Raw genomic sequence first — 22,606 nt, forward strand, 5'->3', positions numbered from 1 at the left:
CTTGTTTCCTTCTTCCCTTTAACCCTTTGTCTTTGGCAGTACCTAGCACAATGACTACAAGAATGTAAGTGAAAAGAACTTTAAAAGGCAGCTGAACTCAGATTATTTACAATTACCAATTTGGGTTCTAGGAAACAGAGGATGATTCCTCTTGAATGTGGCAGAGTTGGGGGAGAAGCCGAGCATGTCTGTGGTATTCTGGGTCTGGGGTCTCTGGGAGGGCCCTAAATTTTTTTTCTTTCTGGTTTGATGATGAAGCCCTGCTAATTCATCTTTACTAGTCATTACATATGTGGACCTAAAGGCTACAGCAAATCCATGCAACCCTTATTGGATACTAAGGAGGTGTCATGTAGACTGGATCTCTCCCTATCAGCCTTGTTCTATCTATGGCACCCATGTTTCTTCTTCCTCATCCCAAACCCAAGTGCAAGCCACTGTGTAGAATTGGGGAGGGGAGGGAGGAAAGGGATTAATTAGAAAGCACAAAATATGCATAGTGTAGATACACTAAAAGCAGAAGGAAAAAAGGGAAAAAAATTATTTAAAGGAAAATGAGTCCCTCTGTTATACAGTCCTCTTGGTTCCCTCATTTTTCCCCTGTTCCCACAATGTGCATATTCCCTGACTTTATGTGAGTGGCCATTCCACTGGGGAGTAGGGGTCCAAGCTTCAGCCCTGGTAGGGGACGTACTTGCGGGGAGGGGGAAATTGTTATTCACCAGGATGTAGAAATTCTTTGACTATACTCTTCATCCCCCAGATCCCTTTTCTGAAAAGTAAACAAGTAACGGCCATGTTTAAAAACAACAAAAACCTTCCCTTTACCTATTACCCTGGGGAGAGAATCCAAGTGGTAAACTGTCCCTTTATGGAAAACCATAACACCCATTTGGCCTATGGGACCAGAGCATGTGTGTGAGCAGTACTGCCCAGGGGGCCGTTTTGTGTATCTTGGTTCAGCATCTATCTATCTCTATGTACATATAAAGATAGATAAATAGAAATATAGTTTTGAGGTTTTTTGCTATTTGCAGTCAGATTTCTGAAGGAAGCAACTTCTATGCTTACCTTTGTTGCTATTATTTAAAACTAGAGCTTCCATATCAATGGCCAGGAGTTTGAGTTCTATAGATTTTGATTTAACCCAACAAAGCAATTATTTGTGGTATTGGCAAGGGATGAAGGCTGAGTTACAACTTGACTACTGTGGTACCTATTACCAACAGCATCAAGCCTGCTATTTGCAGTCAGATTTGGAACCTTATTTTAAATATGACTATAACTGTGTATTTCGTGGGAATGTTCAGAATATCTCCTCTGCAAAGGGGAGCACTGAAGATCTAGCTCTCTTTTCTGTAGAGAAGTGGGGGACCATTGGTATGAAATGTTGCATATGCTTTTTAGTTCAGCTTCGCATATAGCCAGGCCCCAATTAGTGCAAATTAATGAATCTCCTGAAGTGATTGCATGTATTGAAATTCACACTATTAGAAGTTACAATTATGTAAAATAGGATAATTGATTTCAGCCCCATGGAAAAACATGTACAAATCTAATACTGTGATCGATTCTGGGGATTCATTATTTGTACTAATCTGGACCTACGTGTAATTGTTTTTCTTTATTACAAGGGAAGGATCACTGGTTTGGGGAGTATCAGGAAATGATTGTGATATTTTAAAGAAGACATCAATGGACTAGATGATTAAGGTCTTTTTATAGCTCCAAATCTATAATCCAATGATTGTAACATTGAGAGAGAGAGAGAGAGAGGGAGAGAGAGAAATAGCTAATGGCTTGCCACTTGCTACAAGTGCCTTGTAAAACACAGAAAGAATTGCATTGCACAAAGAAGTGATCAATAAATATTTGTTAAAAATTTGAAAAAAAAACTTTTAAGAGTTCATGCTGCCACGGCTCTCCTGGCAGAAGTGTTGGGCACATCTCATGATGCTGAAGCCAACTCTCAAATGAGGGAATTGAAAGAGATTGAGTCAGATTTACAAGACTATCACTGGCCATCTTCCACTGACCAGTAGCTAGCAACCCTGCATAGGAACTCCGGCTCTAAATACTACTGCTTCTTGTGCCAGAGCGGTGGCTCCCAATATTTTATATTCCATGAACCCCTTTTAACAAGAAAAAAATGTGTTCAACCCTCCCAGTAATTTAATATGCTCTCATAATAGTCTTTTAGATTATTCAGTTAAGTGCTTATAATAACTACAATAACTTTTGCTCAAAAATACTCCAAATTAAAATTTACATTATATAATAATAATAAAATAGAAAAATTTTAACATAAATGGGCAATTATTTACTGCTTAAGGTGCCATTAAAGACTTTTTAGTGCAAACCCCTTGGGACCATCTAAGTGGAAGCCACTGGCCTAGAATGAAATCAGACCAACAGAATCAGAGGTTTGGTTAGAAGGAATAGGCTTTCTCTTGGTGTTCAAAGATCTAACCATGATCTATGTGCCTTCCATAACAGTCCTGAGATTATGTCCTCTTTCCTCTCAGATGATCCAATTGTACTTATTCTTGTAGAGAATCTACAATTCAATCTGTGCACCTTCCAGATCCATTCATTCATCTATTCAGCAAATAGTAACTGATTGGTCAGAGTGGCAGATACAGGGATGAGTAGGACTATGGACCCTGCCTTCATGAAGTTTATAGTAGAGAGAGATAAAGCAAACACACAAACTTTTTTTAATTTATTTTTTTTTAGGCAATTGGGGTTAAGTGACTTGCCCAGGGTCACACAGCTAGTAAGGGTCAAGTGTTTGGTCTGATGCCACATTTGAACTCAGGTCCTCCTGATTTCAGGGCCAGTGCTCTATCCACTGTGCCACCTAGCTGCCCCAACACAAACATTTTATCAGGTCTTCTAGAAGCCGTACTTTTCCTAATAACCCCAGAACAAGATCAGGATCAATCAAAGTATAATTAAAGTTTGCAGAAGAAGATTCAGGAGCTCTACCAGGAGGGATTAAATTCAATTCAGCAAGTTGTATTGAGTGCCAACTTGTATTGACCAACTCTCTGCTGAGCCCTATGGAACATACAAGAGAGGACAGGATGCCAGCCCTCAAGGTGCTCACAGTCTAGTTGGGAAGACAAAGTGTGTGCACATGTGGGACAAGGAGAGAGCAATATAAACCACAGACCGTCCATCATTGTGTGGTATAGGCTGTAGTGATTCACAAAGGAGCCAAAAGGATTTAGTTCATAGCAGCTCACACACTTTAGGTTTACAAAGTGCTTTATATACATTATCTCACTTGACCCTCATGACAATTCCTTAAGGCAGTACTAGCATTTTCCCCATTTTACAGTTGAGGAAACTGAGGCTCAGAGACATTCCAGAACTTTTCTGTTACAGGGCTAGTAAGCAGCAGAGTTTGACTAGAACCCAGGGCTCCTTAACTCACAGCCAAGCGCTGTTCCTCTTACAGTGAAAGCTTCAGTTCTCACTCTGAGGAAGTGAAGGAGAAACATCCCAGTAGAGCAAGGGTTGGCCAGGGAGTGAGGAGAGGGTTGTTTGATACTGACTCAGTATATGACTCTGGCTGAGTTTCTTAGCCTTTCTATGACTGCATTTGTTGTCTATAAAATGGGACAATAACATTTGTCCCCTCCCCAACACAAAGTTATTTAAGGAGTAATTAGATGGTGAGGATGAAAACAAGAAGGTATAAAAATGCTCTGAAACAGGCCTGCACCTAAAGAAAGCATCACTTGGCCCTTCATTGCTAATAACAGTAGGAATGTGGCTGTGGGCTATTGGGAGAGCAGCAGGTGAGAAGTCAGGGTGGGGATACCTATATTTGGGGGCCCAGTGGCCCTGCATAGTTCTTATCCTCAGAATTTCCACAAGGAATGCACAGGATTCTATGGGACCAAAATGTTGCCAGTGAGAAACTTAGCTCCATGAAGTCCCACAGGACAAAGTTTACAATTTTCAAAATATACACGAATCCAACCTATTATTAGTGAAAGATTGAAATGTATATTCAACCACCCGGCTGGTTTTGCTACACAAATTGCCAAAATAACAGTTGGGGTAACTTTACCTTCCTCTCTTGTACCATATTAGAAATATCCTCAAAAAACCTGGGTTCTAGACTAGCTCAGATATTTACTATGTGGCTACAAGCAAGTCTCTATCCTTCAGTTTCTTCATCTGTAAAACGGAGATAAGACCTCTTAAACTATCTACCTCCTAAGACTTTGTGAGGAAAGCACTTTGAATTCTATAATTATGATGATAATGATAACATATCCATTGTCTTCAGATGGAGTAACCAAGACCACCAAAGTGGGTAGGAGGAGAGGGAAGAGAGTAAATGAGGTCTGAGTGGAATGATTAGAATTAATTGGAATCTGGTTAGGATGTTAGCTCCTTGAGAATAGGAATTATTTCATTTTTTGTGTTTGTATCTCCAGTGACTAGTGTGGTGCCTGGCACATGGAGTTACTTAATGAATACTTGCTGATTGATCCTTTGTCATTTATTTCATATTCTAGAAAGTAAATTGATAAGCTGCAGAGTGACCAAAGGAGGGTGGCTTACATGGTGAGAGAACTTGAGATCATAGTGTACTAGGACTGGTTGAAGGAACTGGGGATCTTTAGCTTGGAGAAGACTTAGAAGAGACATGATAGCTGCCTTCAAGCATATGAAGACCTATTTAAGAATGAGAGAATAGACTTGTCCTCTTGGTACTAGAGGTTAAAATTGGGCACAGTAGGTTGAAATCTGCATAGAGACAGATTTAGGCTTAATGAAAGGAAAAACTTGCTACAAATTAAAGCTGTCCAAAAGTGGGGATGGGGAATGGGGATAGTTGGCTCCTCCTTGCTACAGTTTTTCAAGCAAAGCATTTGTTGGGGATATTTTAGAGGGGATTCTTATTCAGGCACAATTGGGCTAGATGGTTTCTAAGATATCATCTGAGTCTGAGATTCTGAGTCTAAATGTTTTGCACATGCCTTCCATACCAGCCCAATCATCTTTTCTTCTTATTTTTTTAATTTTAAACTATACCCTACTCCAACAATTTCTACCTCCAAGCAGTTGCGCATGCTTTTTTCTTTACCCAGAATATCTTCCCTGCTCCACTCTGGCTATTTAAATAGTATATCTCTAAGGCCCAGTTTTAGTTCCATTTCTCCATGACACTTTCCCTGACTATGTTATCACACACACACACACACACACACACACACACACATATATATATCCCATATATATATATATCACATATATGTCACATATATATATATCCCTTCCCTTTTTAGAATTTCTTCTCATACCCCTTCTGGTCTGGATTTAATACAGTACCAAAGGTATGCTGGAAAGAGACAATGGTTAAATTATCATTGTGAGCACTTGGGTCTCAAGATCAGTAAATGTTACAGATCAAGACTTGCTTTATTGTTTTATTGATTGTCTAGAATGAAGAAGTCAGCAAGGTGATGCAGTGGATAGAGCACTGGGCTTGGAATCAGGAAGACTCATCTTCATGAGTTCAAATCTGACCTCAGATATTTATTAGCTATGAGACCCTGGGCAAGTCCCCAATCCTGTTTACCTCAGTTTCCTCATCTGTAAAATGAGCTGGAGAAGAAAATGGCAAACCACTCTAGTATCTTTGCCAAGAAAATCTCATATGGGGTCATGAAGAATCAGATATTATAAAAACGATTGAACAAGACTAAAGAAAGTGATGAAAATGTTAAAAATGCACATTAGACTTAAAACTGTTTCTCGCATATATTCCCCCCACCATAGTCAGTTTTTAAACATTTCTCAGCACACCCTTGCACAATACAGGCTAGGCCTTGTTGTTCCTACTCGGTTTATATAAAATTTTAATTTTTGAGGCACTAGAGAGGTTATCTAATCCAACCTATGGTTCAGGGTAGGAATCTTGCTATAACATCCCTAGCAAATGCTCTCCAGCACCTGCTTGAGAATTTCTGCTTTATCTCCTCTTCTAACTGGACTATAAGCTTCTCAAAAGATCTTCTTCCTCTATTTTTGCATTTGGTACCCAGGACAGAGGTGGACACAGAGTAGATGACTCAAATATTTGTTTTGAATTGAACCATGTACTGTGCTGCCCTGAGGGACACCAACCTGGCCTTCTGTCTTAAGAAGTCCAAGCCATAAGGAGATGAAGAGACAAGGCCAAGGCTGCTTGTTTTGCAGGGTTTTTTCCACCTGCAGCTTCCACATGGGCTATAAAACACATTATCAGTATGCAGGTGACAAGCAGGCAGTTACCATGGAGCTGAGCAAGTTGATGAGTAGCTGAGCCCTCAGTGGATTCTGCTGTCATCACTAAATATCTCCCTCCTCGCCTGACTGCCTGGGCCCTGAGCACTTCCTCCTGTGGTCATTCTACCAAGTTATTGTCATTTTATTTTTTTGCTCAAAAAAGGGAGGAATGCTTCTTTAGTGTCTTCTTAAGAGATATTTGTTCTGATCATGTAAATGTTATAGGCAAATCCCATATAATATATAGCCATATTCTTGAAAAAGCTACATGTGATATATACTGACCTCTATAAATCAGCCCCTCCTCCCACTGCTTTACATTATGCCTTCAGAGATATGTTGTATAAGTTAGATTTCTTTTCTGACTGATCTCCAGTGCATTCCACCTCTGACACATACTGGCCACATAGCTCTAGGCAAATTACTTAATCTTTTAGGGTTCTAGATAACCCTTTAAAACTATTAAATTGCAAAGAAGGTGCTGACTTATATTGGGAGAGGGAGTTTCCTCATCTGGCATTTCCTCATATTAATAAAATCACAGGTCCTGTCCCTACCTCTTATGCTATAAGGTGGAATCTGCCTGATGTTCGCATTTCATCGGTACTCTCTGTTCCTGTGATTGGACCCTTTGACTGGAAGGGCAGGACCATGGGCGATGGGGCCTCTGTTTAAAAAGGGAGTTCAGCAGTTTTTGTCCCCATTTCTCCCTTGCTGCACTGATTTTGAATTTCTTTGGAATTCTCTATCATAATCTTTCTGAGTAGCTCCCCACTTCCCTTCTACCCTTTTTCAGTCTCCTTTCGTGTGCCGTCTTCTCCCAATAGATTTTAAGCTCCTTGAGAGCAAGGACTATCTTTGTTTTTATTTGTATCTGCATTCCAGGTGCTAGGCAACTGCCTGGCATGTAGTAGATGCTTAATAAGTGTTTGTTGACTAAATAACTGTCTGGTTTTCTTTCTTCCAACCCCTTTATCAAGCAGTAAACGAACGAAATGCAACCAAGTCTTAAATACCCTAGAGGAGCTCCTTCTTTAAAGGAACCTTAAAGTGAAACCTTTTATAAAGGAAATTAATTACTGTGACCTCTCTAAGTTCTGTAAGTCTGAATTTTTATATAATGATTTTCTTAAAATAAGGACCCTGGGGCAGCTAGGTAGCATAGTGGATAGAGCACTGGCCTTGGAGTCAAGAGGACCTGAGTTCAAATTCAGCCTCAAACACTTGACACTTATTACCTGTGTGACCCTGGGCAAGTCACTCAACCTTGGCTGCCTCACTTTAAAAAAACCCAAAATCCAAGGACGCCATTCATATATTTATTCATCCATTCAACAAACATGTATTCAGTGCTTATTATGTGTCAGGTACTATCCTATGTTCCAGAGACATAAAGACAAAACTAAACTAGTGCCTACTTTTAAGATGAGCGACATATGCAGAAATATTCAAATAAGGTGAGAAAGAGGGGTTTTTTACATGGTCATTGGACTCAGAACCTTGAGACCTTTGATTTATTATAGCAAATCACCTCTATACTCAGAGCCCCTGGTTTCTGTGTTTGTAAAATAGAAGAATGATGCTATTCAGCACCCATCTATCAATTCAAGGAAAAAAAATACTGCAAGTGGCCAGAAAGAAACAATTCAAATATTAGGGAGCCACAATCAGAATTACACAGGACTTAGCAGCTGCAACATTAAAAGACCAGAGGTCATGGAACATGATATTCCCGAAGGCAAAGGAAGTAGGACTACAACCAAGAATCACCTACCCGGTGAAATTAAGCATAATACTTCAAGGGAAAAAATGGTCATTGAATGAAATAGAAAGATTTCAAACTTTCATAAGGAGAAGATCAGAATTGAACAAAAAATTTGATCTCCAATATCAAGACCCAAGAGAAGCCTTAAAAGGTAAAAAGGTAAAAGAAAAAAATAAGGGATTCAATGAAACTGAACTGCTTAAATCCCTACTTGGGAAGATGATATTTATAATTCTTAAAAATTGTACCACTAATAGTACAGTTAAAAGGAGAATACATAAACAGAAGGTATGGGTATAAGGTGAATTTGAGGGACATGAAAAATAATTAAGGGAGGAGAAAGAGGAGTACACTGAGTGCAGAAGGAAGGGAGAGGTAGAATGGCATAAATTATTTCATATGAAGAAGTTTGAAAAACCTATTACAGTAGAGGGAAAGATGGGCATCTCTTGAACCTTACTCTTATCAATATTGGCTCAAAGAGGGAATAACATATACAATCAGTTGAATATAGAAATCTATCTTACTCAACAAGAAAGTAGGAGGGGAGGAGATTAAGTAAAGGTAGGGGGCACTGACAGAGGAGAGGGCAGACTGGGGGAGGTGGTAGACAGAAGCAAAACACTGTCGAGGAGGGAAAGGGTAAAAGGAGAGAGAAAAAACAGGAGGAAAAATATGATGGAGGGGAATACACAGTTAGTAAACTTAATTGTGAATGTGAATGGGATGAACTCTTTTATAAAATGGAAGTGGATAGCAGAATGGATCAAAAACCAGAATCTTACAATGTTATTTACAAGAAATACACTTGAAGCAGAGAGACCCACACAGAGTAAAGGTGAGAGGCTGGAGCAGAATCTATTATGCTTTAGTTGAAGTAAAAAAAAAAAGCAGGGATAGCAATCCTGATCTCAGATAAAGCAAAAGCAAGAATAAATCTAATTAAAAGAGATAAGGAAGGAAACTACATCTTGCTAAAAGGTACCATAGACAATGAAGTATTATCAATGCTAAACATATATGTGCCAAGTGGTATAGCATCCAAATTCTTAAAGGAGAAGTTAAGTGAGTTACAGGAAGAAAAAGATATCAAAACTATACTAGTGGGGGACCTCAACTGTCCCCTCTCAGGTCTTGATAAATCCAACCAAAAACTAAAAAAAAGAAACTAAGGAGATGAATAGAATATTAGAGAAGTTAGATATGACAGACCTTTGGAGAAAACTAAATGGGAACAGAAAGGGATATATTTTTTTCTCAGCAGTACATGGCACCTACAGAAAAACTGATCATGTATTAGGGCTGCCTAAGTTAATTTACTTATTCATTGCCATACAAACAAACTACCAAAAAATTATTTTATAGAGCTAGGAAAAATAATAACAAAATTCATCTGGAAGAACAAAAGGTCAAGGATATCAAGGAAATTAATGAAAAAAAATACAAAGGAAGGTGGCCAAGCAATATCAGATCTCAAACTATATTATAAATAAGTAATCATCAAAACCATCTGGTACTAAGAAATAGAGTGGTGGATCAGTGTAATAGACTAGACACACAAGACACAATAATAAATGACCATAGAAACCTAGTATTTGATAAACCGAAAGACCTCTGCCTTTGGGATAAGAACTCACTACTTGAGAAAAACTGCTGGAAAAACTGGAAAACAATAGGGCATGAACTGGATATAGACCAACCTCTCACATCATATACCAAGATAAAGTCAAAAATGGGCACGTGATTTAGACATAAAGGGTGACACCATAAGCAAATTGTAAGAGCAAGAAATGGTCTACCTGTCAGATCTATGGAGAAGGGAAGAATTCATGACTAAACAAGAGATACTGAGCATTACAAAATGTAAAATAGATAATTTTGATTATATTACATTAAAAAGCTTTTGCACAAACAAAACCAATGTAACCAAGATTAGAAGGAAAGCAAAAAGCTGGGAAATAATCTTTACAGCAAGTGTAAGGTCTGATAAAGACCTGATAAAGGTCTCATTTGTCAAATGCATAGAGAACAGAGTTAAGTGTATAAGAGTATAAGCCATTCCCCAATTGAGATGAAGAAATCAAAGCTATCTATAGGCATATGAAGAAGTGTTCTAAATCACTTTTGATTAGAGAAATGCAAATTAAAACAACTCTGAGGTACCACCTCACATCTATCATATTGGCTAATATGGCAAAAATGGAAAATGGTAAATGTTGGAGAGGATGTGGGAAAATTGGGACACTAATACATTCACTGGTGGCAGAGTTGTGAACTAATCCAACCACTGTGGAGAGCATTTGTAACTATGCTCAAAGTGCAACCAAACTCTATATATTCTTTGATCCAACAATACCACTACTAGGTCTGTATCCCAAAGAGTCATAAAAAATGGGGGAAAGACCTACATGTACAAAAATATTTATAGCAGTCCTTATTGTGGTGGCAAAATATTGAAAATTGAAGGGATACCCATCAATTGAGGAATAGTTGAACAAGCTGTGGTATATGAATGTAATGGAATATTATTATACAATAAGAAATGATGAACAGGCAGATTTCAGAAAAGTCTGGAAAGACTTGTATGAACTGATGCAAAGTGAAATGAGCAGAACCAGGAAAACATTGTACACAGTATCAGCAACATTGTGTGATGATCAACTATGAATGACTCAGCACTTCTCAGCAATACAACAATCTAAGACAAGTACAAAAGACTCACAGAGGAAAGTACTATCCACATTCAGATAAAGAACTGATGGACTCTAAATGCAGATTAAAGCATATTTTTTTCACCTACTCTATTCTTTTTCATGTTTTTTTCCCTTTTGATCTGTTTCTTTTTTCACAACTGTGACTAATATGGAAATATGTTTTACATGATGGCACATGTATAACCTATATCAAATTGCCTACCATTTTCAGAGGAGGGGAGGGAGAAAAATTTGGAACTCAAAATCTTGTAAAAATGAATGCTAATATTGTCTTGACATGTAGTCGGAGGAAAAATAAAATATTACTAAAAAAAGCAAAAAAAGTACCTTTTTCAGTTTTAAGGTTTATAATCTTATCTAAAAGGAAAAGATACATGGTTTAGGCCCTTAATGACTTTTCAGTCTAATTTTAAAAAGTAGGTCTGTGAGTCAATTAAAAAAGTATATGAAACAAAAGAAAAAAAAAGAAAAAAGAAAACCAGAGTTCATATCCAATCTTTGGGAAAAAAATGTTATAGGGCCCTTTATAATGATTTTAGTACCTGAATGTGTACAACAGACCTCAAATTAGAATGAGAAAGATATGTGATCCAAATCTAGAAAGGATCTCAGAGGTTATCTAGTATGTCCTCACATTTTGCAGATAAGAAACTGAGTCCTGAGGGGCAACTAGGCAGCACAGTGGACAGAGCTCTGGTCTTGGAGTCAGGAGGACCTGAGTTCAAATTCCACCTCAGACGCTTGACACTTACTAGCTGTGTGACCCTGGGCAAGTCACTTAATCCCAATTGCCTCACCAAAAAAAAAAAAGAAGAAGAAGAAGAAGAAAGAAACTGTGTCCTGAGCAATGAAATCACTTGCCTAAGGTCACAGGAATAGCAAATGGCAAAAATAGAATTTGAACTAGGTTCTTTAACACAAAATTCAGTACAAAATGCTGCCTCTCTGAGAAAAGAGAAAATAAGACAAATAGAGAAGGCTTCATTGAGGAGGTAGGTCCTGAAGGATAGGTATTGAATTACATGTTAATCTGATTTATTAACTTTCTGAATTCCTTACAGGCATCCAGAAGCTGATGAAGAGAAGGGCTGATTTGTTGCCAAAGGAGCTCAGGCCCCAGCCACTGGCAATTCTGAACAGCAGCCCAGATAATGGAGAATTAGGTAGTCACTTGAAAGTTTGACTTCTTTGGCTCTGTGCCCCTTGGCATGGGCAGGCACTTGGCTTGAGAGGATATGACCCACCCAAGTTCCTCACAGTAACATCCCCAGGAGCACTGGAGAAGTGCCTATCTACCCCCTAAATCTGGTGGAACCTACTAGTGAAACTACTCCGCCCACCCACAGAGAGCACATAGTTACAGAGGAAGAAAAAAGGAGAGAGAAAACAGAAAATTTGGAACATGTTAAACAGAGAGCCACTGGGACCATTTCCAATGCTACTATTAATTTCTGGTGTAACCTGAGAAAGCCACTTCTACTGCATAATGGAAAGCAGTAAATCTTCAGTTATAAAAGTCTATGATTTTGTGATTCTCTGAGCTTCTGAATGTGCCATTTGATACATAGGATCATCATTTTAAATCTGAAAGGGACCGTAGAAGGCATCTGATTTAATCTCCCTCATTTTACACATGAGGAAAATGAACCTCAAAGAAGTTAAATGACTTGGCCAAGGTTATACAGATAGTAAGTGGCAGAGCCTCCTTACAGTGTGAGGAAGGTTTAATTTTTGCATTTGTTTTCCCTAGCACATTGCCTCAAACATAGAAGATGCTTAAGAATTGGAAACAGAAGGGATGCTCATCATTTGGAGAATGACTGAACAAGCTGTGGTATATGGTCATGATGGAATACTATCATGCTATAAGAAATAACAAAGCGAATGGTTTCAGAAAAATCTGGGAAGACTTTATGAACTGATGCAAAGTGAAATGAGCAGAATTAGAACATCGTACAAAGTAACAGCAATATTGTAATGACAATCAACTATGAAAGAATTAGCTACTCTGATCAATACAGTGATCCATAACTATCCCAAAGGAATCATGATAAAAAATGCTATCCACCTCCAGAAAGAGAATGGATGGATTCTGAGTGCAGATTGAAGCATTTTTTTATGCTTTATTTTCCTTCTTGTTGTTTTTTCCTCTTGTATCATGGCTGGTGTGGAAATATATTTTGCATGACTTCATACATATAATAGGTATCCTATTTCTTGTCTTCTCGATAGGTAAGAGACAGGCAGGAGAAAGAGGGAGAATTCAGAACTGAAAATAACATTAAAAAATTTAATTTAATGTAATTTTTAAAAAGTATTTAAACCCAGGTTAAAAAAAAGACAGAAGGTACTTAATAAATGTTGTCAAAAAGCTAGACACCAGTGTGACAGAAATTAAGTTTAGACCAACATTTTGTGCAATGCATCAAGATAATCTCCAAAAGGTCTGTGTATATATATATGTGTGTGTGTATGTATATATATATATATACACATACACACACACATATATACATATATGCACATGTATTTATATATAAATATATATTGATATAAAAAGTAATATAAACAAATTAGAGGAGCAAAGAAGAAATGACTTTCCAGATCCATGTACAGGAAAGAGTTGATGACTAAACAAGTAATAGGATCACACAAGATAAAATGTATAAAATTTTTAAGATTTTTGCACAAAAAAATCTATGTAGTAAAAATCAGAAGGAAAGCAGGTAACTGGGAAAAAATCTTTGCATCAAGTTTCTTTGATAAAGGTTTCATATCCAAGACATAGAAGCAACTGATTAAAATGTGTGAGATTAAATCATTCCCCAAAACACAAATGGTCAAAAGATATGAATAGGCAGTTTTTAAAGGAAAAAAAAATACAAGCTATTAACAACCATATGAAAAAATGCTCTAAATCACAAGTAATTAGAGAAAGGCAAATCAAAGCAGTTCTAGAGTTCTGCCTTGTACCTATCAGATGGCAAAGATAACAATAGAGGAAAATGACAGTGTTAGAAGGGATGCTGGAAAATATGCATATTGTTGATGGAGCAGTGACTTGGTCTAGTCATTCTGGAAAGTAATTTGGAACTATGATCCTAAAATTACCAAATTATACGTTTTCCTTGACCCCACTACACCACTACTACTAGGCTCATGTCCCATAAGAAATCACATATGGGAAAAGGTTTATATGGACACAAATGTTTATAGCAATTTTCTTTGTAGTAGCCAAAAATTGGAAACTAATGGGGGTTTCTTCTTTTGGGGAATGGTTAAATAAATTGTGGTATATGAGTGTAATGGAATACTATTGTACCATAAGAAATGGTTAAATGGATAGTTTCAGAGGAAACTGGGAAGATCTATATGAACTGATGCAGAGCAAAGTGATCAAAACTAAGAGAATAACTTATACAACGATATTATGGAGAGTAAAACTTTGAAATGCTTTAGAACTCTGACCAATGCAATGATAAACCACTAGTTCAAAAGAATGACAATGAAACAGAACATTCGCTACCTCACAGGGATGGTGATGAACTCAACATGCAGAATGAGAGATATTCTAGAACATGACCACTGTGGGAATTTGTTTTGCTGCCCTATGCAGCTATGCATTGATTACTTAATTTTTAGGGCTTTAAAAAATTACTCATTGAGGGTAGGTAGTGGGAAGATTAATTTTAAAAACTGAATTGAATGTGTAGTTATCAGTATATTGTATATGATATGTTTAAGTTTAAGTTTTAAGTTTAAGCCACAGGGCCATGAACAGGATTTTACAAAAAGAATCCCCCTCCAGAGCTATTATACCTGTGCACTTTGAAAGGAGGGTGATTATGGATAATTGTGAGGGACTGTCTGATGTTGGCAGCTGCCAGGTGAACGTTGTGGCAAGATTGGGGTAGAATCTGGGTATTTGGAAGTCGAGGCAGGGGCTGTGGTAGGCGGAGTTGTGGTGAACTGGGATGGGCTGGGTATGGAGAAGCCCTGAGGCAGTGGGCAGTGCTATGTGAGATAAGCTGGGTGCAAGGAAGTAGCCGGAGCATGTGCTCCTGAGGCAAGGGGCGGTGCCACGTGGGAGTGGGACGGCAGAGGATGAGTTCCCTTTGCTTAGTCCCCTCCCTATATGCAACGTCAACCCCAGACGCCTCCTTCCTGTGTCCTTCCTGACTTCCTAGGTCACGTACTCTTTGTCTATGCACTAATCCCAGACGCCTCCTTCCTGTATCCGGTCCTAGCCTCCTGCGTCACTCCCTCTCCCTTGATGCGCTAAACTCAGACAGCCCCTTCCGGTATCTGACCCTACAATCATTGGCTAGTAGGCAGGCTGAGGAGGAGGGGCTAAGTAGGTACTTAGGAACAGTCGTGGTCAGGAGCGCAGGCTCTCTTTGCTCCTGCTCTGTTGCTCTGGCCTTCCTGCTTGGCCTTGCTGTGATGGCTTGCTGTGACGGCCTCTGAATAAAGCTCTGGTGTTGGCAGACTCCCGATGGGTCCGTCTCTGTGTATGTACCCGGGTAGGCTCCGAAGACTGGTAAGTATGACTCTGGCAGCCTGTTCCTTATAGGAGGAGAGTGTTCGGCGCTGCTGGCACAAGGTTGGCGTGGCCGGTACAGATAATAGGAGAGAGGATGCTTTGTGATTGTTTTTTCTCCTTGGTATACAAATATTTGGTGCTTATACTCACAAAATACCCTTTCCGTTCTGAGCAAATAATGTCATGCTGTAAGAAGAGCAGAAAATACACTGCCTGATTCTGCTATTTCCTCTATCAGTCAAACATTTCACATGGACTAGAGAAAAAAATTCCCATCGAGCCTTTGTGACCCAATCCACTCCCACACGTGGACATCTTTCACCATTTCAAGCCACAAGTGTATTCTCAAGATTTTTCTAGTTTATTATCCCCCACATCCATATCTTTCTAATTATGTCTTTTATTATTCTCCTCTCTCAAAACTTTAACCTTCCCCTTTCTCCTGGTTCCTTTGTTACTGCTTTCAAACATGCCCAAGTCCCTCCATCCTAAAACATCCCTTCATCAGACCCTCCTATCGATCCCATCACAGTACTGCCCTATATCTTTCTCACCTTTCTCAGATAAATTCCTTGAAAAAGCTGCCTACACTCACTGCCTCCACTTCTCTCTTCTCTCATTCTCACTCTTCAGCCTTTGCAATCCAGCTTCTGACATTATTACTTAACTAAAACTGCTCTCTCCAAAGTCACCAGCATTCTCTTAGTTGCCAAATCTGATGGTCTTTCCTCAGTCCTCATCCTGCCTTATCTCTTCCGTAATTGACACAATTGACCACCTTCTCCTTTATACTCCTTCCTCTCTGGATTTTTATGGCACCGATCTCTTGATTTTCCTCTGACTTACCTAATGACTCCTTCTCTCTCTCCTTTCCTGACTCCATATTATGCCCCCTAACTATGGCTATTCTCTTTTATTATTAATTGATTTATTCATTTTAAGTTTTCAACATTCATTTCCACAAGATTTTGAGTTCCAAATTTTCTCCCCATCTCTCCTCTCCCCCACCCCATGACAGCATGTATTCTGAATACCTCTTCCCCTAATCTGCCCTCCCTTCTATCACCCCTCCTTCTCTTATCCCCTTCCCCTTCTATTTTCCTGTAGGGCAGGATAGCTTTCTATATCCCATTGTCTGTATATCTTATTTCCCAGTTGCTGTGAAAACAATTTTTAACATTTGTTTTTAAGCTTTGGGGTCTAAATTCTCTCCCTTCCTCCCTCTCCACTCACTCTCATTGAGATGGCAAGCAACTCAATACAGGTTATACAAGTGTAGTCATGCAAAACACTTCCATAGTAGTCATGTTGTTAAAAACCAACTCTATTTCCCCTTCATCCTATCCCATCCCCTGTTTATTCTATTCTCTCTTTTGAACCTGTCCCTCCTCAGAAGTGTTTGCTTCTGATTACCCCCTCTCCCAATCTACCCTCCCTTCTATCATCCCCGCCTCTCTTATCCCCTTCCCTGTCTATTCTCCTGTAGGGTAAGATAGATTTCCATACCCAATTGAGTGTGTATGTTATTCCCTCCTTAAGCCAAATCTGATGAAAATGTGATTCACTCATTCTCTCTCACCTTTTCCCACTTCCCTTCCACTGTAAAAGCTTTTTCTTGTCTGTTTTATGTGAGATAATTTATCCCATTCTACTTCTCTCTTTCTCCTTCTCCCAGTATAATTCTCTCTCACCCCTTAATTTTATTTTTTAGATATCACACCTTCATCTTCAACTCACTCTGTGCCCTCTGTCCATCCATCCATCCATCTATCTATCTATCCACATATATTTTTCCCTCCAACTACCCTAATACTGACAAAGGTCTCATGAGTTACAAATATCATCTTTCCATGTAGGAATGTAAACAGTTCAACTTTAGTAAGTCCCTTAAGATTTCTCTTTCCTATTTACCTTTTCATGCTTCTCTTGAGTCTTGTATTTGAAAGTCAAATTTTCTGTTCAGCTCTGGTCCTTTCATCAAGAATGCTTGAAAGTCCTCTATTTCACTGAATGTCCATTTTCCCCACTGAAGGATTATATTCAGTTTTGCTGGGTAGAAGATTCTTGGTTGTAATCCTATCTCCTTTGCCCTCTGGAATATCATATTCAAATCCCTCCAGTCCCTTAATGTAGAAGCTGTTAAATCTTGTGTGTTATCCTGATTGTGTTTCCTCAATACTTGAATTGTTTCTTTCTAGCTGCTTGCAATATTTTCTCCTTGACCTGGGAACTCTGGAATTTGGCTATAATATTCCTAGGGGTTTTCCTTTGGGGATCTCTTTCAGGAGGTGATCGGTAGAGTCTTTCCATTTCTATTTTACCCTCTGGTTCTAGAATATCAGGGCAATTTTCCTTGTTAATTTCTTGAAAGACAATGTCTAGGTTTTTTTTTTTTTTATCATGGCTTTCAGGTAGTCCAATAATTTTAAAATGATCTCTCCTGGATCTATTTTCTAGGTCAGTTGTTTTTCCAATGAGATATTTCACATTGTCTTCTATTTTTTTCATTCTTTTGGTTTTGTTTTATAATGTCCTGATTTCTCATAAAGACATTAGTTTCCATTTGCTCCATTCTAATTTTTAAGGAAGTATTTTCTTCAGTGAGCTTTTGGACTTCCTTTTCCATTTGGCCAATTCTGCTTTTGAAGGCATTCTTCTCCTCACTGGCTTTTTGGACCTCTTTTGCCATTTGGGTTAGGCTATTTTTAAGGTGTTTATTTTCTTCAGTATTTTCAGGGGGTTGGATATTCTCCAAAATTTTGTTCTAGGACATCTTTCTTTTCTCTCTACATGTTTTTTCTTGATAACTTCATCAACTCCATTGGGTCTAATGATACTCTACCTTCAAATGAGTTACAGGATCTATTTATTCCCAGTTTCTCCCCTGAACTTCAGCCTTATATCAACAACAACCTGTTGGACATTTCAAATTGCATGCCCCAGAGATATCTTAAATTCATGATATTTAAACTGAACTTGTTATCTTTTCCCCTAAATACTCCCCTCTTCCAAATTTCCCTATTTCTGTAGATGGCACCATCAACTGTCTACTCTCCCTGGTTTATAATCTCTACATTATCCTTGCCTTCCCACTTTCCTCTACTTCATATACCAATCAATGGCCAAATCATATTCTTTCTACCGCCATAATACTGTTTGCATCTGACCTCTTCTCTCCACTCACATGGCTACCATCTTAGGTCGAGCATTAATCATCTCTTATCTAGATTATTTTACCAGTCTCCTATTTGGTTTCCTTGCTTCAAGTCTCCCACTAGTCTAGTCCATCCTACATGCTGCTGCTAAACCAATTTTACTTAAGTGCAGATCTGACCATGTTACACCCCTATTCATTCGATTCCAGTGCCTCCCTATTGCCTTTAGAATAAAATATAACTGTTTAGCCTTTAAAATCTTTTACAACCAGGGCCCCAACAGCCCTGGGAGGTGAGTAAGTTGGATAGCATTCTCCCTACTTTAGGGATGAAGAAACTGAAGGTCAGTTACGTGACTTCCACATCCTAATTAGTAACACAACTAGAACTGGAAACCACATCTTCTGTTCTGGGTTGAAGGCTCTGCACTACCCCACACTTACTGTCATTGTTACAGTAAAGCTAGACATAACTCAATGGCTCCAATTAGATTTGCAGACTCTCTTACAACCATGGATTACTACCTCACAATCAAAACACTGGGAGCAGTGATTAGCCCAACTGAATATCCTCATACCACCCTTTCACACTAACCATTGTTTTTACAGAACCATTACCAAATTTATACATGCTTTATTTTAACACAGTGGTGTCAAATTCAAATAGAAACAATATCCTTGGAAGGATGAAGTGAAGAATGGATTTAATTCAACTTTCATTCAATTTTACAAGTTCAGGGGTACCAGGAAGGATGCCCTTATCAATGTTTTCTCTTCCATTAGGCTATCATACTTTCCCTTTGAGCCATTACCACTTTAGTATAAATTACTTTTTGGTTCTGCACTGGAAGGACATCTGAGGATGAATCCAGGTCTCCCTGAGTTTGAGGCTAGCAGCCCTCTATCCACTATACCATGCTTCCTTTCTATATAGGTATGTATTTTTTTTTTAAAAAAAGAGGTATGTACAATAACAAATCCACTAATTATAGATCACACTCAGGGCTTGTATAAACCAACTTGGGAGGAAGATACAGCCTTTATTGAGATCACTATAGTAATTATTATGGGAGCAGCTAGGTAGTACAGTAGATAGAGCATTGAGCCTGGATACAGGAAGACCTGAGTTCAGATCTCACCCTAGACACTTACTAGGTGTATGACCCTGGGCAAGTCACTTTATCTCTGTCTCATTTTCCTCATCTGTAAAATGGGGACAATAATAATATCTACCTCCCAGGATTGTTGTAAGGATCAAATAAAATAATTGTAAAGTGCTTCGCACAGTTCACGGCACATAGTAAGGGCTATAGTGGAGGTCAGCCCCAGTTCTCCCTCTGACTCATTTCATAAACATGCTAAGTCATGGTCATGCTTCTTGGAATGCTTATCTCTCCATTATCTGACCAAAAGGTATAATCATCCTGAGTTACTTTACCAGGATTGTGTCTAGACCATCTCCTTACTGTGTATAAGGTATTCTGCATGTATTTTAGCTACCATTATTACCTAAGGTCAGATAGCAGACTCAAACCAGAAGGTCTATGAGGTCTGCAACAAGTTCCATGCATTCATGCTATTCAGGCCAAAAGAATGATAAAATCTCAAGTTCCAAATCACTCTGTTACTCAGGACTAGGACATATAGGTAGGGCAATTGCTCCCTCCGTCAGTCTGCATGGTTTTGTAGTCAGAGGGCCTGGAGTCAAATTCTACTTATTATTCATGTAACCTTGGGCAATTCACTTAACTCCATTTGTGCCTCAGTTTCCTCTCATGTAAAATGAGGGAATGAGATTGGATGACTTCAGAGGTCTGTTCTAGCTCTAAATCTCTGATCCTACAGTATGATCTCAGTTGAGAAAAATAAGCCAAATCAAAAACCTTTTCTCACTTGCAGGAGTTTGATGAAATTCCAACTTCTCCTTGCTCGAATTCTCAAATTTTGGCTGAAGGCCAGAAACTAGTTCAAAGCAATGAAGATTTCCGATAAGAAACCTCAAGGCTGGGTTCAGCAGTCTGGATGACAGACTGTTCGCTCACTGGACAATACTGATGGAGTCAACAACATCTGTGGACTAAAATCACAAGTTTCATTTCCCTTGAAGCGCCCAAGGGCTGAAAAATGGAGAGGGCATATTTTGGGGGAATTGGTTTGGGTGACCACCAAATTGTGTCATTACAAGGAAGTGATACTTGGATCACTGAATAGATTGGGCATTAATCTTTAGATTACTTCAGAGCAATCCACTAACCCACACCATTGTCCCCAAGTAACACGAATGCTCCAGGCTAACTGATCTGCCCATCACAGCTGGAGACAAACCCAACAGCAGAATTAATGCAGCAAATATTTTCTGAGCACCTTCTCTGTATTTAGCTCTGTAATAGGTACTGCTGGGAATAGCAAACATGAATAAGACACAGATTCTGCCTTAAAGGAACTTAGAGGTGGCTCATAAGTATTAGAAGCCCTGCCTCTGAGAATCCCCTTCTCACCTCCATGCCCTCTTCTGAAATTAATGGTTCATGACAAATCTATGTCCCAGTTCCTTTCTTGGGCCTAATCACAGGATCTGAGAGTCAGAAGGGACATTGAAGTTCATCAGTAATCAGTTCTTCAGGGCTCAGTGACTTGCTGAGCGGTAGGACTATTTGGTTTTTTTTTTATTTGTTTGTTTTTGTTTTGTTTTGGGGGGAGGGAGGAGGGGAGCAGGGCTTCTGAGAATGATGTTATTTACAGCCAAAGGTTACAGTTCTCTGGGCCCTGGGGCAGGATGCTTGAGGAACTGTCCTCTCCTGACAATAACAATGGACAATGGATGATTTCTTCTTTCTGTGTGGTGTCATCTCCGTAGCCTGGACCCAAGGTTGTAGGTTCCAATCAGGTTAGGAAAAAAAGTTATTCTCTGATGAAAAAAAAGGGTTAGGGTGTCTGATACTTTTAAAACTTGTGAACCCAGAGGACATCTCTTCCAAGTGGACCTTTAGAACACAGACAAGTAGGGCAAATGTTAGAAGGGCTGATTTAATTGAAACCGTATAAGACAATAACAACAAGCTGAACTTAGAGGAGGTGAACAGCTTTATATAGAGTCCTCTTTTTCTGTTCTTTGTAGAGGGACATTCAAATTCATTGGTGTTTGTCAACTTCATAACAATAAAAAGGAAATTAAGAAGTAAAAAGCAAATAGAACCATCGCTGTTCAAAGAGATATAAAGAATGCAGAGCAGGGAGTTAGGAGAACTCCCAATTCCAAGCTCTGCTCTTCAGCTCAGTGGCTCTACAACCTTTGAAAATGATCTGTCTAGGCTACAATTTTTTGTTCTGTAGAATAGAAATGATGATACCTCCCCTGTCTACTTTTTCAGAGGGGTGGTGGAAGTACAAATAAGATAGGAAATCAAAGTACTTTGAAAAACACATATTTTTGCAGTAGCTCATCTCCCTAAGTCCCCCCCCCCACACTTCTAAACACTGTCTGTACTACCTACTTGGTACTTATATTCCTGTCTTGCAAAGTTAAGTTTTTTAAAGTTTTATTGATCCCTTTCATTTTTTCAAGTCATTTCCCAACATATCTATCATCCCAAAACTGAACTTCACCTTATAGCAGAGAAAAACAGATAAGTAGCTTTGACAACATATATAGCATTCTACATCCTCAGCCCCCCACCTCTATAGAGAGGAGAGAAATATTGCATTATCCATTCTCCTGAACCAAGACTGGTCAACAGAATTCACCAGAGCTTGGCTGCCTTTTGATATTGTTTTGTTTCACATTTTCATAGTTATTATCTACTATTATTCTCCTAGTTTAACTTATTTCACTCTGAATCAATTAGTCATACAAGTATTCCTGTATTTCCACTACTTTCTCAGTTTGATTATTTCTTATAGTATTTGATTATGTAGATGTACCATGATTGGTTCATATGTTCCCTGATTGATGGGTTCCCACTTTGTTTCATTTTTCTTACTTTTTCATATGTAGAAATCATGTCTGTAGACTAAAAGGGCAAGGATTTTCTTATTTCTCTTTGTGACCTGCCTCTCCCTAAGACAGGGCCATGCACAAAGTAGGTTCTCGACAAAAAACTAGTTAAATGAAAAAATAAAGCACACTATATACATGTTGT

At 38.7% G+C, this 22,606-nt stretch overlaps 1 protein-coding gene across 3 annotated transcripts in view; it reads right to left on the reverse strand.

Annotated features, from left to right (window-relative positions):
• The window catches only part of ARHGEF4 (Rho guanine nucleotide exchange factor 4), a 420,624-nt gene that overhangs the window by 260,192 nt on the left and 137,826 nt on the right, over positions 1-22,606 (reverse strand). The gene's annotated exons all lie outside the window — the stretch shown is intronic.

The sequence above is a fragment of the Vombatus ursinus genome, unplaced genomic scaffold, assembly GCF_900497805.2.
Source record: "Vombatus ursinus unplaced genomic scaffold, bare-nosed wombat genome assembly UNPS02010548.1, whole genome shotgun sequence".
In the NCBI taxonomy this organism is placed as follows: domain Eukaryota; kingdom Metazoa; phylum Chordata; class Mammalia; order Diprotodontia; family Vombatidae; genus Vombatus; species Vombatus ursinus.